Here is a 14,190-nt window from a genome sequence, read left to right on the forward strand (position 1 = left end):
CAAAAACACAATGTTAAGTAATGTACTTCATGCTTTAAAGGTTCTCTTAGTTGTTTGAAAAGCATACATGATAATATTCTTATTGTTGTCAAGTAGAAGAACACATGATTAAAGTTATTTAAACATCCTTTTGTTATTTTTCTCAAATAGTGTTAACTTCTGTGAGGTTCTTGTACTTTTAGAATTTTTTATGAAAATACAAGAACCATGGTAGGAAAATAATATGTATCGTAAATTGGCCACTGGGAGCCACTGCTGCTTCTACTTTGAGGTTAAGGAATTTATGTTTAGAAAGTCTTCATGTGGCATATGTGAAAAAGAATATTTTTGAAAAGATATGGGCATGAGGATCTATCGTGTGATCAATAATAAGCAACAAAAAGGGGGAAAAGAAGTTGACTTGAGAAAATTGAAAGGAAAATGTAGACTTTTTTTAAATTTTTTTTTTTTTTCAACGTTTTTTATTTTATTTTTGGGACAGAGAGAGACAGAGCATGAACGGGGGAGGGGCAGAGAGAGAGGGAGACACAGAATCGGAAACAGGCTCCAGGCTCCGAGCCATCAGCCCAGAGCCTGACGCGGGGCTCGAACTCACGGACCGCGAGATCGTGACCTGGCTGAAGTCGGACGCTTAACCGACTGCGCCACCCAGGCGCCCCAGGAAAATGTAGACTTAAAACTTAGAGCTTTTTTTTTTTTTAGCTCCTATAGTGTTAACCAAATGAAAATTTCTTGTATAATTTGTAAATTTTAACTTTCTGAGATAGACAACTTTTATAAAGAGATATCATGGGGTTTAGTGATGTTAGTGTGTTTATGCTTAGGTCTTTGTGTCCAATAAGGAGTTTTTTGTTTGTTTTAATTTTGTAAGTGATGTTAAAATCTTTTTAAAAATTTTATTTCTGGTGCAGGGAAACCTTGGTCATATGATAAAGTGAGAAATCTAGATTAGAGAATTTCAGAAACTGTTTTCAATCATGGCATATTATTGCCCTGAGTATGTTTGGCCTGTTTCCCTGTCTGCACCTCTCAGTTTTCTTCTGCTGCTATTTAAATATTCCTCTGTTTTTCACACTCTTTTAAATTTTTTCTTAATTTTTTTGAACTGCTTTCATGTATCTATCCGTTTTCTTCTCAAATGGTATACCACTTTTGTCTACTGAATTAGAATCCTTATTTATGTTAGCATATTGTTAACGGACTAAGTGTGTTATTCAGACTATAGTACTTTCCAAGTGTTTTTGTTGATGCTAGGAGCTCAGAGTTCTGATAGTGTTCCTAGGAGAGGAGGAAGAGGACTAATTTTCTGTGAGGGAACTTTTCCTGACACTTCTTTTTCTGATCTGGGTTAGCTGATCTTGCATGTGCTTCTGTACAGCTGTCTCTGCTTAGCTCCTATCTTTCTCCACTACTGGACTATGAACTCCTTCAGGACAGAGATTCTTTCTGTATTTTTCATTATTTACCCATCACAGAGCTGGTTATAAAGGGACCTCAGTAAACATTTGTTGACTGAATGGGTTGATGGATATAAACTGTAGTGAATTGAATAGTGGCCCTGAAATGGTATGTCCTTGTCTTAATCCCCAGAATCTATGACTCTTACTGTGTGGTTCAAATAAATAGTTAAGGTCTTGAGAGGAGGAGCTCCCAAGGAAATCTTGAAAATTCAGGAGAGAGCAGAGTAGGGAGAAGGTAATCTTGATAATTACCTAGATGGTCCCTAAATTCAATCATTAGTGTCCTTAACAGGAAAGAGAGATTTGACACAGACCTCCAAAACATGCAGTGGATTAGGTGATGTGAAGACAGGCACAGATTGGAGTGTTGTCACCACAAGCCAATGAACACCAAAATATGCCAGCAGTAACCAGAAGCTAGAAGAGGCAAGCGATTGATTCTCTCTGAGTGCCTTTGGCACACATTTGGTCCTGATGAAAATTTGATCTTGGACTTCTGGCCGTGACAAGAGCTGTGAGACAATAAATTTCTCTTGTTTTCAGCCACCCAGTTTGTGGTAATTTGTTAGAACATACACAGGAAACCAGTATATATGTATATAACGTTTTGAGGTGATGACATCCCAATACCAAAAAGAGGATTGGAATATTTGTGTCTAACTTGACATGGCATAGTTTTAAAAAAAATTACAATTAGAGTAGTAAACACTAACCTTACTCCAGATTGCATTAGTTTCGGATGCTGCTGAAACAAATTATCGCAGATTTATGGCTTAAAACAACTCAAATTTGGGGTGCCTGGGTGGCTCAGTTGGTTAAGTGTCCGACTTTGGCTCAGGTCATGATCTCACGGTTCATGGGTTCAAGCCCCGCATCGGGCTCTGTGCTGACAGCTTGGAGCCAGGAGTCTGCTTCAGATTCTCTCTCTCCCTCTCTCTCTGCCCCTCCCCTGCTCACTCTCTGTCTCACTCTCAAAAATAAATAAACATTAAAAAAATTTTAAATAAAAAACTCATTTATTACATTAAAATTCTGGAGGTCAGAAGTCTAATATTGTCAATGGGCTGAAATCAAGGCATCAATAGATCTGTGTACTTTTCTGGAGGTTCTAGGGGTTAATCTTTTTTTTTTTTTTTTTTTTTTTTTTTCTGTCTCCTTTCTAGCTTTTAGAAGCTATCCATATTTCTTGGCTCATGGTTCCCTACCATCTTCGAAGTCTGCACTAATCAGTTGGGCCTTTCTTCTACCACTCTTTCTTTCTCCATTTAAGGAATCTTGTGATTATGTTGGACCTACTAGGTTAATCCAGGATAATATTCTCATTTAAGATCAGGTGATTAGTAGTCTTAATTCCATGTACATCCTGTATTTCTTTTTACCATGTAATGTAATTTGCTCACAGCTTCTGGATATTAGGATTTGAACATCTTTGGGAGACCATTTTCTGCCTAACATACTGATTTTTTAAAATTAGTCACCAAAATTTATTTAATCTCATGCCAGACTAACCATAGTACCATTGAATAGAGTCTAGCTTTGGTGGGGATAATATTTTCTATTTTAGTCAAAATAATAAAAGCAGATAGTTTTTAAAAATCAAACAGTACTAAAAAAAAAAAAAATCAAACAGTACTTAACTATGTACAATGAAATGCAGCATTCTTTAGCCTTATTCCTCCAGAACCAGTCCAGACCTTAGAGCTATTCCTTTTGGAATTTACTTTCATTTATCTAAATGAGATGCTATGTTAGTTTCAAATTACCACAAATTTAGTGGCCTAAAATAATTCAGATTTATTCTGTTGCAGTTTTGTAGAAGCCAGAAGTCCAGAATCAGTTTCCTTGGGCTAAAGTCAAAGCGTTGGTAGGACTAGTTTCTTCTGGAGGTTCTAAGGAGAATTCATTTTCTTTTTTTCTCCCAGCTTCTAACAGTTACCTGTATTCTTTGGTTTGTGGCCCCTTTCATCTTCAAAGTGTATCTCTCCAATCTCTGTTTTCATCATCACATCACCTCTATGGAGTTAAAAAATCTTCCTCCCTCTCCCTTTTTTAAGGGCACTAGTGGATATATTGGGAGCCCACCTGAATAATCTTGGATAATCTTCCCATTTCAAGATTGTTAAGCACATCTGCAGAGTCCCTTTTGCCATATAAGTAAAATATTCACAGGTTCCAGGTATTAGGATATAGTCATGTTGGAGGTCCATATATTGTTGGAGTCCACCATATATGATTATGTGGCTAATCGATTGTCAGTTTTCAATGTTGGTATATTATCTTAAGGTAATTGGAGTTTATCTTACCTCCACATTATCTGAATATAATTATATCAGACTTTATTCCTTTGTCAATGTTTGTTATGACTATATAAACACTTTTTTATGCTTAACCAAGTAGTATAATTTATCTTTCTCTAAAATTTTTCTAAGTTAATAATTGTATTTTTTCCCATTTGTCTAATTTTCTCTGTGCCATCTACTCCTTTGATTTTAGGCAAAAGTCGTTGCTAAGATACATATCTGAGCATTTTAAAAATGCTCAAAGATAGTTTCAAATAGTTTTTTGTTTCACTTTAAACTGAGAACTCTCTTTTAGCCTCTGTTTGGGCTGTTTCCTGTTTGAGCATGGTACACAGCTATCTTCCTAGGACTTGCCTTGGCAAGTTTCTGAGCTATTTGCTCATTTCTGTAGGGAACATATTTGAGTAGCTTTCTAAGCTTGTGAGGGAAATGAAATTTTTGACCTCATGTTGACTGAAATGCTTTTTTTTCCCCTCCCTCCCCTGTCTTCACACCGAATTGCTAGTTTGGCTGGGTATTGTATTTTAGGTCAGAACTTTGGAGTCATCATTCCATTCTCTTTAAGCTTCTAGTGTTTTGTGGAAGTCATGTGTGGTAATGATTTCTTAGTCTTTGTATATGGCCTGGTTTCAAAAAATTTTAAGATCTGTGGTTAGTATTCTCAATTGCACAACTGTGCTATTGCGTGGGGCTTTTTCATTTGTTTCTCTGGGGAATTAATTGATCCTTTAAGTCAAGATACTTACCTACAGTTTGGGGAAATTTTCCTGTATTTGTTCAATAATTGCTCTTCTTTTTGTTTCCTACTTCTGGAATTCCTTTGGTTTGTAAGCACTGCAGAGATACTTTTTCTCCCTTACATTGTCTTTTATATATGTATTCTACTTTCTGAGACATGTCTTCAGTCTCAGCTTCCAACTCTTGTAATAATTTATTTTGTCATTTTTAATTACCAAAAACTTTTTTGTTGTTGTAGATCTCTGAATGTCTTTAAAAACATAGTTTCCTTTTCTTGTTTCATGGGTAAAATGTCATTCCAGTGAGAATAATGTTGGTCTTTTTTATTCTTGCTCATATTGTCTTGTTTTTTAAGTTTTCTTTCTTGGTAGAGGCATATTTAATTGAATGAGAGACTAAAAAAGCTCCTTGAAATCTGTGCATGTGTATGGATCAACATTATCTGGAAAGTGGAAATTGGTGGCTTTTTTGTCTCTTACTGGACTTTCCTGTAAGAGGAATGGACCGTCAGTTAAATTTTTGTTGGGGAAATCTCTGATTTCAGCATATAGGTCTTTTTTTCTTTTAAGTTTTCTCAAAGAAGAATTCTTTATATTGAGCCTTAATGTCTGTGTAGGTGGTCTGAATTTAGAAAGGGGAGAAGTCTCCTTTTCAGTATGCAGACTTTCACTTAATCAGTTTCCATACAGTTGTTCTCTGCTGTGATTAGACTTACTGGGTCCTGAGCCATTTAGATTCCTTTTCCTCAGATATTAAGTCCTTGGTGTCATCAGGTCCAGTGGCTGAATGATAGTCATCTGGCTGCTTAAGAGGAGGTAGGACCTATCCTCTCATTTCTTACTGTATACACTTTCAACTAGTTTTCTTTGATTTCAGCCAGCAGCCTCTTTCATACCTTCCATAGTTCTGTGTTCTCAAAACCTGAGGCTTTCTAGAATGATTGTCATTGGGTGTCTGACAGGGATTAGAGGTGAATACAAGTGTTCAGTTCACCATGTTTGATTGGGTGTTGTTATACACATTGTTCATTATGTTCTTGGGTACAATGAGTTTGTTAAATTGAAAAGTCTGAGGACACATTCCCTACAAGATTGCCCTCACTTCTGATGCCGGTTACAAATTTGGAGGTCCCCAAGCCTACCCTCACTTCAGACCAACTGGCTACAAATGCAGGGATTTCCAGCCCTACTCTAAGATTTGATAATTTACAGGAAAGACTCAGAACCCACTGAAAGTGCTATGTTTAAAGTTACAGTTTTATTAGAGCAAAACAGTATAAATTAGAGCCAAAGAAAGATGTATAGGGCAAAGTTTGGGAGAATTCCAAATATGAAGCTCCCATGGCATGTTACCCTCTATGAGAAATAAGCCCGCTAACCCAAAGGAGGGACGTGGAGACTCGGAGCACAGTGAAGTGAGTCTTTAATCAAGATTCTTGCAAGAGTGGGGTGTCTGATAGGCATGCTCCCTACAGTTACAACAGACAATGTATCTTCTCGTGTGCAAGTCCCTCCCCTGATTCCTCATTAGCTGAGTTACAGAGGTTACAGCCTTACCCAGAAATCACTTATGCCCATGTAAGGCAAAAAGTACATTCCCTGAGGTGATGCAGAGACTTCAGTTCTTTGGCGCATGCTCATTGCAAAGCCCGCAAAATGGAGATGGGGGCGGGGAAGAAGAACCCGGAAGTAAGTGTCTAAGGGTTTGGGACTCCATGGGGGGGGTGGGGTTGTACATATTTCCGATAGGTTGTAAACCTATTGTTAATCAGACAGCACAGCCTTTATTTGGTATTTCTGAAAGTGAATCATTTCACTTCTCACACTCTTCAGAATTGATATATGGTGCTTATACTGGCAGCTAGGGAAGTTCACTGAAGCCTTCATGTCCAGAGTTTTTATTAGAGTTTCATTAAGTAAACATGACTGATTGAGTCATTGATCAAGTGGCTCAAATCAAATTTCAGGCCCCTCTGCCCCAAGGTGGGATGATAGCATGTGGCTCAAGGCTCCAACCAGAATCACATGGTTGGTTTTTATGGTGTGACCTGCCCCCCATCCTGAATCACCTTGTTAGCATAAACTTATCAGGTGCACTTGAGGGGCCTGCCATGAATAACAGGGGAAAGTCTCCTGTCTCTGGGGAAGTTCCTAGGGTTTAGAGGTTCCCTCCCAGGAACCTGACAGAGGTCAGACCTCTCTTTGGGCTGAGGCCAAATTCTTTTTTTTTAATTTTTTTTTTAACGTTTATTTATTTTTGAGACAGAGAGAGACAGAGCATGAACGGGGGAGGGTCAGAGAGAGAGGGAGACACAGAATCTGAAACAGGCTCCAGGCTCTGAGCAGTCAGCATAGAGCCCGACGTGGGGTTCGAACTCGCGGACGGTGAGATCGTGACCTGAGCCGAAGTCGGAAGCCTAACCGACTGAGCCACCCAGGCGCCCCGAGGCCAGATTCTTTATTGCACATAGAGCTACTTGGTTTCATGGTAAGAAGGAAGAGCACTGTCAGGAACCACTTTTTTCCCAAGTTTCTTGTGCCGTATATCTGTTTAAAATTTATCACTCTTTTTATCTCCATTTATGTTAGTGGCCTATTTTGAAATAATTAAATTATTCTTTAATTGAAGACATTTCATAAAGGGTAATAAGGTCTTTTGCCCTCTACTTTAATTTGATCTTATGAAGAGTGTTTGAATAGTAATTTACCAAGGGAGACACATTACAGTCCAATTTGATGTGGTTTGATAGGTGTACTTTATTTTCATCTTATAAAGCTTAGCATGTGGGTACAAGAAGTCTGATTGAAAGGAAGTAAAATCAGTGGAGCAATTAAACATTAACAAGGTGGGGGGCAATTATGCTAAAGTTATGTAAATAGTTTTAGATTATGTATAAGTAATTATGTTTTTCAGAGTAGTTGACAGGGCAAAAATTAGATTGCTTATTCGTTTGCGACTTAATTTTGATTTGTTTTATTTTTAAAGGTCATAATGGTTGTCTCATTTTGAGCCTTCATTTAATTTCTTGCTTGAAGGTTATTACATGATGTAGCATAACTAAATTGAACCTTTTTTAATGGTAATACACAACATAAAAAATTGGAATTGGCTTTAGATTTTATATTAAAATGCTCTTTACCATCTTTTGTATGTTAAAGGCATGTCTTTGTGGTAAGAACTAAATTCATTTAAAAATATCTTTTGTGTCTTTTGCTTATTTCCTAAAGGGATAGTTGATAAGTTAGTTGATAAGCAGACACTTGTCAAAGTAGCGAGTTACATTTTAAATCATCCTCATTTTTTTTTTTTTTTTTAAAGTTTACTTATTTTGAGAGGGCATGTGTTTGCACGTTTGCGCCATCAGGGAGGGGCAGAGAGAGAGAGATAATTAATCTCAGGCAGGCTCCACACTGACAGTTAGATGCAGGGCTCGAACCCCCACAAACTGGGAGGTCATGACCTGAACTGAAATCAAGAGTTGGATGCTTAACCAATTGAGCCACCCAGGCACCCCAAATCCTCATTTAAAAAATGTGTTGTACTTATTAAATGCATCTGTGATGATGAGGAAAAAGAATAATTGGTAGATAAATGTATTATAGCATGTATGTAGTTTGATTCTTTTTTTTAAATGTTTATTTATTGTTGATAGACCGAGTACGAACAGGGAAGGGGCAGAGACAGAGGGAGACACAGAATCTGAAGCAGGCTCCAAGGTTTGAGCTGTCAGCACAGAGCCCGACGCAGGGCTAGAACTCATGAACTGTGAGATCATGACCTGAGCCAAAGTCGGATGGATGCTTAAACAACTGAGCCACCCAGGCACCCCACAGTTTGATTTTTTTCAATAAATTGTATTATCTCTTTTATTAAGCATGAATTTGGTTTTAAAATTTAAATCTATAAGACTCAGCCATGTAATACACTGAGATTCCATTTCCTTCTTGTATACCTTTTGTGTTCTCTAGAGTTAATAATGATTGCATATCATCATTTGCTTGATTACTTTTGTAAAAATATTTGAATATTCATTTTTCAAGCTTTCTGGCTACTGAGCTATTTTTTGTTAACCTGGTTACTTGATGGCTGAATGTAAGCAATCTTGAGCATCTTTCCTTGTTTCCTAGTAATGTCTAAGAATGTTCTGTTCTGAATTAAATAGATTCTTCAATAATCGTTTATAGAGCTGAGGTGATCTGAAACTTTTTTCTGAAAGAAAGGCTGCATTACTAGGTTAAATTAGATTAATTGTGGGTTTCTACATTTGAGTCCAATTAAAGGACATGGATGCAAGTTGTATGACATAGATAAAAGAGTTAAGAATTTTCAAATCTTTAGGTGATCATATTTTTTCTCTTTAATTAGAATCACATTGTTGCATTATAGTTTTTACTTGATTGATTAGCTTTAACTTTTGATACTGTTGAGGGTATAGTTTTGGTTTAGTACTTTTTGGAGGCAAGAGATGGACATCATTCCTGGAAATCTTTCAGACTTTATATATTTGTGCCTTCAATGTAAAAGAAGTACCAATGTATGTACCAAGTACATCATTTATATTGAAGTTTAGTATTGTTAAAATAGTTTTGTGAGTTCTTGTCTAACACTATTCCATTTTATTATTGGAGTAACAGGTAAGTCGTGGGTATAATAACTAAGGGAAACTAACATTTATTACAGGTTTAAGATACAGTTGACATAAAACATGTATATGTTTAAGGTATACAGTATGTTTATTCAACAAGCATATGTTGTAGAATGACCATTGTGTTGACTTTCAAGTATATAAAACGATATTATTAACAATTATCACCATGGTGTTGTTTAGATCCCCAGTACTTACTCACCTTATGACTGGAAGTTTGTACCCTTTGACCAACATCTCTCCATATCCTTCAGCTCCTAGGCCATAGTAACCACTACTCTACTCTCTGTTTCTCTGAGTTGGGCTTTTTTACATTTCACATATAACTGAGATCATACAGTATTTAGTATTTGTCTTTTCTTTGCTGACTTCTTTCACTTACCATGCACGTCATGTTAATGGCAGGATGCCATCCAAATGGCAGGATTTCCTTCCTTCTCATGGCTGAAAAACATCCATTGTGTAGATGTACCATCTCTTCTTTATCCATTCATCCACTGAGGGACACTTCGATTATTTTCATATCTTGGCTAATGTGAATAATGCTGCAAGGAACATGGAAGTGCAGATACCATTTTGAGATCCTGTTTCCATTTTCTTTGGATCTATATCCAAGAATGGGATTGTTGGATCATGTGGTAGTGCTATTTGTAATTTTTGAAGAATCTCCATAGAGTTTTCCATAGTGGCTGTACCAATTTATATTCCCACCAGCAGTGTACAAGGATTTCCTTTCCTTCGAATCCTTGCCAACACTTAGCTCATGTCTTTCTGATGATAGCCTTTCTAAAAGGTGTGAGGGGATATCTCATTGGGGCTTTGATTTGCATTTTCCTGATGATTAGTGGTTTTGAGCATCATTTTGGTACCTGTTGGCTATATGTATGTTGTCTTTGGAAAAATGTCTATTCAGTTGCTCTGCTGACTTTTTTTGCTGTTGAGTTGTATGAGTTTCTTATATATTTTAAAGAGTAACCCCTATCATATACGTGGTTTGCATATACTTTCTTCCATTCCATATGCTGCCTTTTCATTTTGCTAATGATTTTGTAGATGCTTTGGGTAAGTATGGACTTTAACAATACTAATTCTTCCTATCTGTGAACGTGGTATATCTTTCCATTTGTTTTTTCAGTTTCTTTGATCAGAGTCTTGTGGTTTTCAGTATATAAATCTTTCATCTCCTTGGTTAAATTTATTCCTATGTATTTTATTATTCTTGATGGTATTTTAACATTTATTTATTTTTGAGGGACAGAGCATGAGCAGGGGAGGGGGGAGAGAGAGAGAGAGAGAGAGAGAGAGAGAGAGAGAGAGAGACAGAGACAGAGACAGGGACAGGATCCCAAGCAGGCTCCAGGCTCTGAGCTGTTTGTTAGCACAGAGCCAGACACGGGCCTCGAACTCACAAACTGCAAGACCATGACTTGAGCTGAAGTCGGAGGCTCAACTGACTGAGCCACCCAGGCGCTCCTTCTTGATGGTATTTTAAAGGAGATTATTTCATTTTTTTTTTAGTTATTGTTGTCAACGTGTAGAAATGCAACTGATCTCTGTGTGTTGGTTTTGTATTCTGCAACTTCACTGAATTCATTAATTAGTTCTAAAGGTTTTTTAATGGAGTCTTTAAGATTTTCTATGTATAAGATTATTTTATGTGCAAAAATAATTTTGCATCTTTCTTTCCGATTTTGGATGCCTGTTATTTTTTATATTTTTCTTACTTGATTGCTTTGATAAGGACTTCCAGTACTATGTCAAAAGGAGTGGTAAGTGGGCACCCTTGTTTCTGATTGTAAAGGAAAAACCTTCAGCCTTTTCATCACTGAATATGATGTCAGATGTGGGCTTATCGTATATAGCCTTTATTATGTTGAAGTATGATCCTCCTATATCCAGTTTGTTGAGCATTTTTATCATGAGAGAATGTTTTGTTTTTGTCAAAAGCTTTTTCTGCATCTGTTGATGATCATCTGATTTTAATCTGGCATTTGTGTCAGAATAATGCTGCCCTGGTAAAATGGAAACTAACATTTATTGAACCTATTAAACATACTCTTTCAGTTAATCTTCTCTATGTTGGATAGATGTTAGATACGCATTTGTGTTTTGTGTTCTTCATATGTAAAAAGCAGAAGCTAGGTTCTATCTCATAGAATTGCCTTTAGGATTAAATATGAATACATGCAAATAACCTATAATCCCACCTTGAACATAGTATAAATGCTCAATCCTTGTTAGCAATTATCATTAATATTGTTACTGTTTTTTTATTTTTTGTTGTAATATTTGGGAAGTAAGGCTCAGTAACTCTCTTTAATTGTGACATTAAGTTATAGAACTATAGTGTGAACTAACTACAAACCCTTTTACTCTATTTCCACTCATCTTCCCATGATGCTCTCTAGCAAGGTGAATGATTGGTTCAGGGGTAGCAACACTAGCCTTCTGCCATCCAGTCCAATCCTTTCTGGGCTTCTGACACAATTACGTGTTACCTTCCTCAAAGCAAGGTGTTGTACTTCCTTCTCCCCCTATACATTAAAGATATTTTCATTATTTTTTGTAATTCACTAGCAGTTGGAACATGAGGATCTAAAATAAGAATGTTCCAAAATAGATTGCAGGGGGCCTGTTTAGGTTTTTCCTTTTTAAAATTTGCTCTGACCTTTTAAGTGTTGTATCTGGAAAGTAACTTGATTCTCCAGTCCTTCTTTGTTACGGATTAACAGTGTGTCACTGTGACTGGTCGTTGAATGTGTTTCTTTGTTAAGAGAACTTTTTGTGTGGTTCTAAGAAAATCATTCTGTATTCATGAGTAGGAAAACTCAGTTACCCTTTTTGCATCTCAGCTTTGGATTTGAATACTAGCTTTATTGCTCATTTCCTAATAGCAGTTCCTATGTGCATTAATCAAGCATTTTTAAGGTATATACAGTGTACTCAACCCAAGATCAGCATTTACCAAAGTATGTGTTTTATGAAGGTAAAATGTAGTCATTATAGTATAGGAAATTTTGGGTTGAATAAAGTTTTAAATATTTATTGACTAATCTTCGCAAGTTTTTTTTATGTGCATTATAAATCTCCCATCAGGATAATATATTATATGGCCTTTTATAAAACTTAACACACTGGCTCCCCCCCCCCCCTTTTATTTTTCTAAGAATATACTTTGAGGACTCCATTTGACTACAGACACTTTGGAATGTTAGGTTGATTTTCAACTCAACTGGGAATTCAGGACAAATGACATGACTAAGCAGCAGATACACAGAATGTATTGAGCAGAGAACCTCCAGAAAATCAGTAAACGTGGGTTGTGAATGATGTACAAGGCCCTGTAAAACAGTTGTTCTCAGGCTTCTTTGTTGTAGGATCCTTAATACATTCTTAGAAATTAAAGGCCAGAGAGGTTTGGGGTTATACCTATTGATAGTTACTGCATTAGAAATTAAAAAAATATTTTACAGTGTGTATTAATTCATTTTAATGTAATTTGTTTCATGTAAACATAAGGAACTTTAAAAAATAACTTTTCTACAAGAAAAGATTATGATGAGAATCCATTGCTTTGTGTTTTTCAAATTTTAATGTCTGGTTTAAAATAGAGTTGAATTCTCATATCTACATTTTTTTTTTCTTTAAACATTTATTTATTTTGAGAGAGAGAGCATGCGCAAGGATGGGAGGGGCAGAAAAAGAATCCCAGTAGGCTTGCGCTGTCAGCATAGGAGCCAGATGCAGGGCTCGAAGCCACAAACCATAAGATCATGACCTGAACCGAAACCAAGACTTGGATGCTTAACCTCCTAGACACCCCCTTATATCTGCTTCTGTATTCAATCTCGGTGCTTGATTGAATGCTTGATTGAATTGCATCAAGCATCCTTTGGAAAGGTCCATTGTACTCATGAGAGAATTAAGAGTATAAAGGCAAATGAAACCTGAAATCACTATGAAAATAACTTTGACTTGGCTGATCCCATCAAGAGAGGTTGTAAGTTATTCAGAGTCTCCAGTCCATACTTGTAGAATTGCTGGTGTAGTAAATACAAATGTTAACTAGATTACTTCCTAAGAGCTTGTCCTTTGAATTTGGATTGCATAGATTGGAATTTTGGCTGCACTTCTTGACGTTATTTAACATCCCGTTTCCTAATTCGTTAATTGGAGTTACTAATAGAACCTACCTTGTAAGATGGTTAGAATTAAATAAACTTAGACCTGTAAAATGGTAAAATAAGTACCATGAAATAAATAAATGAAATGTTGCTGTTCATTATTATTTCAAAATTTTAGTCCTGTTATGGCACTTTTGTTCACAATTTTCCATTGGCTTCCCAACTCGTTTGAGGTAAAAGCCAAAGCCTTTACTGTAGCTTACAAAGTTGTTTTTTTGGGGGGGATCTGATTTTTTTGTTACCTCTCGCTGTGCTCATATACTTGTTTTGACCTCACATCCCCTCTTCACTGTCTTGTTCATCAAACACCAATCATATCCTTTCTCAGGTCCTTTGTATGGGGTTTTTTCTCCATTTAACATTTATTTCTTCAGATACTGGCATGTTTTGCCCTCCCCCTTCTTTGGGTTTTTATTTTAATGTCACCTCAGCAAAATCTTTGTTTCATTTAACGCTTCCGTGTATGTATATAGGTACACACTGCTTTATCTATTTTTCTGTAGGATTTTCCTTCCTTCCTTCCTTCCTTCCTTCCTTCCTTCCTTCCTTCCTTCCTTCCTTCCTTCCTTCCTTCCCTTCCTTCCTATTTGAGAGAGAGTGTGAGTGCAGGAAAGGGAGAGAATGAAACCCAAGCAGAGCCTGACCCAGGGCTTGATCCCACACCTCTGGGATCCTACCCTGAGCTAAAATCAAGAGTTAGACGCTCAACCAACTGAACTGCCTAGCTGCCTCAAGGAGTTTCTGTTTTCTAATGTACTAGGTATTACTTATTTGTCTCTTTTCTACTAGAATTTAAGCTCCATTAGAGATAGATGGGGTTTTGTTTATTTTTTTATTTTTTGTTTTTTATTTTGGTCTTACTT

General features: G+C 36.6%; 1 protein-coding gene across 7 annotated transcripts in view; it reads left to right on the forward strand.

The window, feature by feature from the left end:
* NUP35 (nucleoporin 35) overlaps positions 1-14,190 on the forward strand; it is a 45,913-nt gene that overhangs the window by 19,980 nt on the left and 11,743 nt on the right. The gene's annotated exons all lie outside the window — the stretch shown is intronic.

This window comes from Panthera tigris, chromosome C1, assembly GCF_018350195.1.
Source record: "Panthera tigris isolate Pti1 chromosome C1, P.tigris_Pti1_mat1.1, whole genome shotgun sequence".
Taxonomy (NCBI): Eukaryota; Metazoa; Chordata; class Mammalia; order Carnivora; family Felidae; genus Panthera; species Panthera tigris.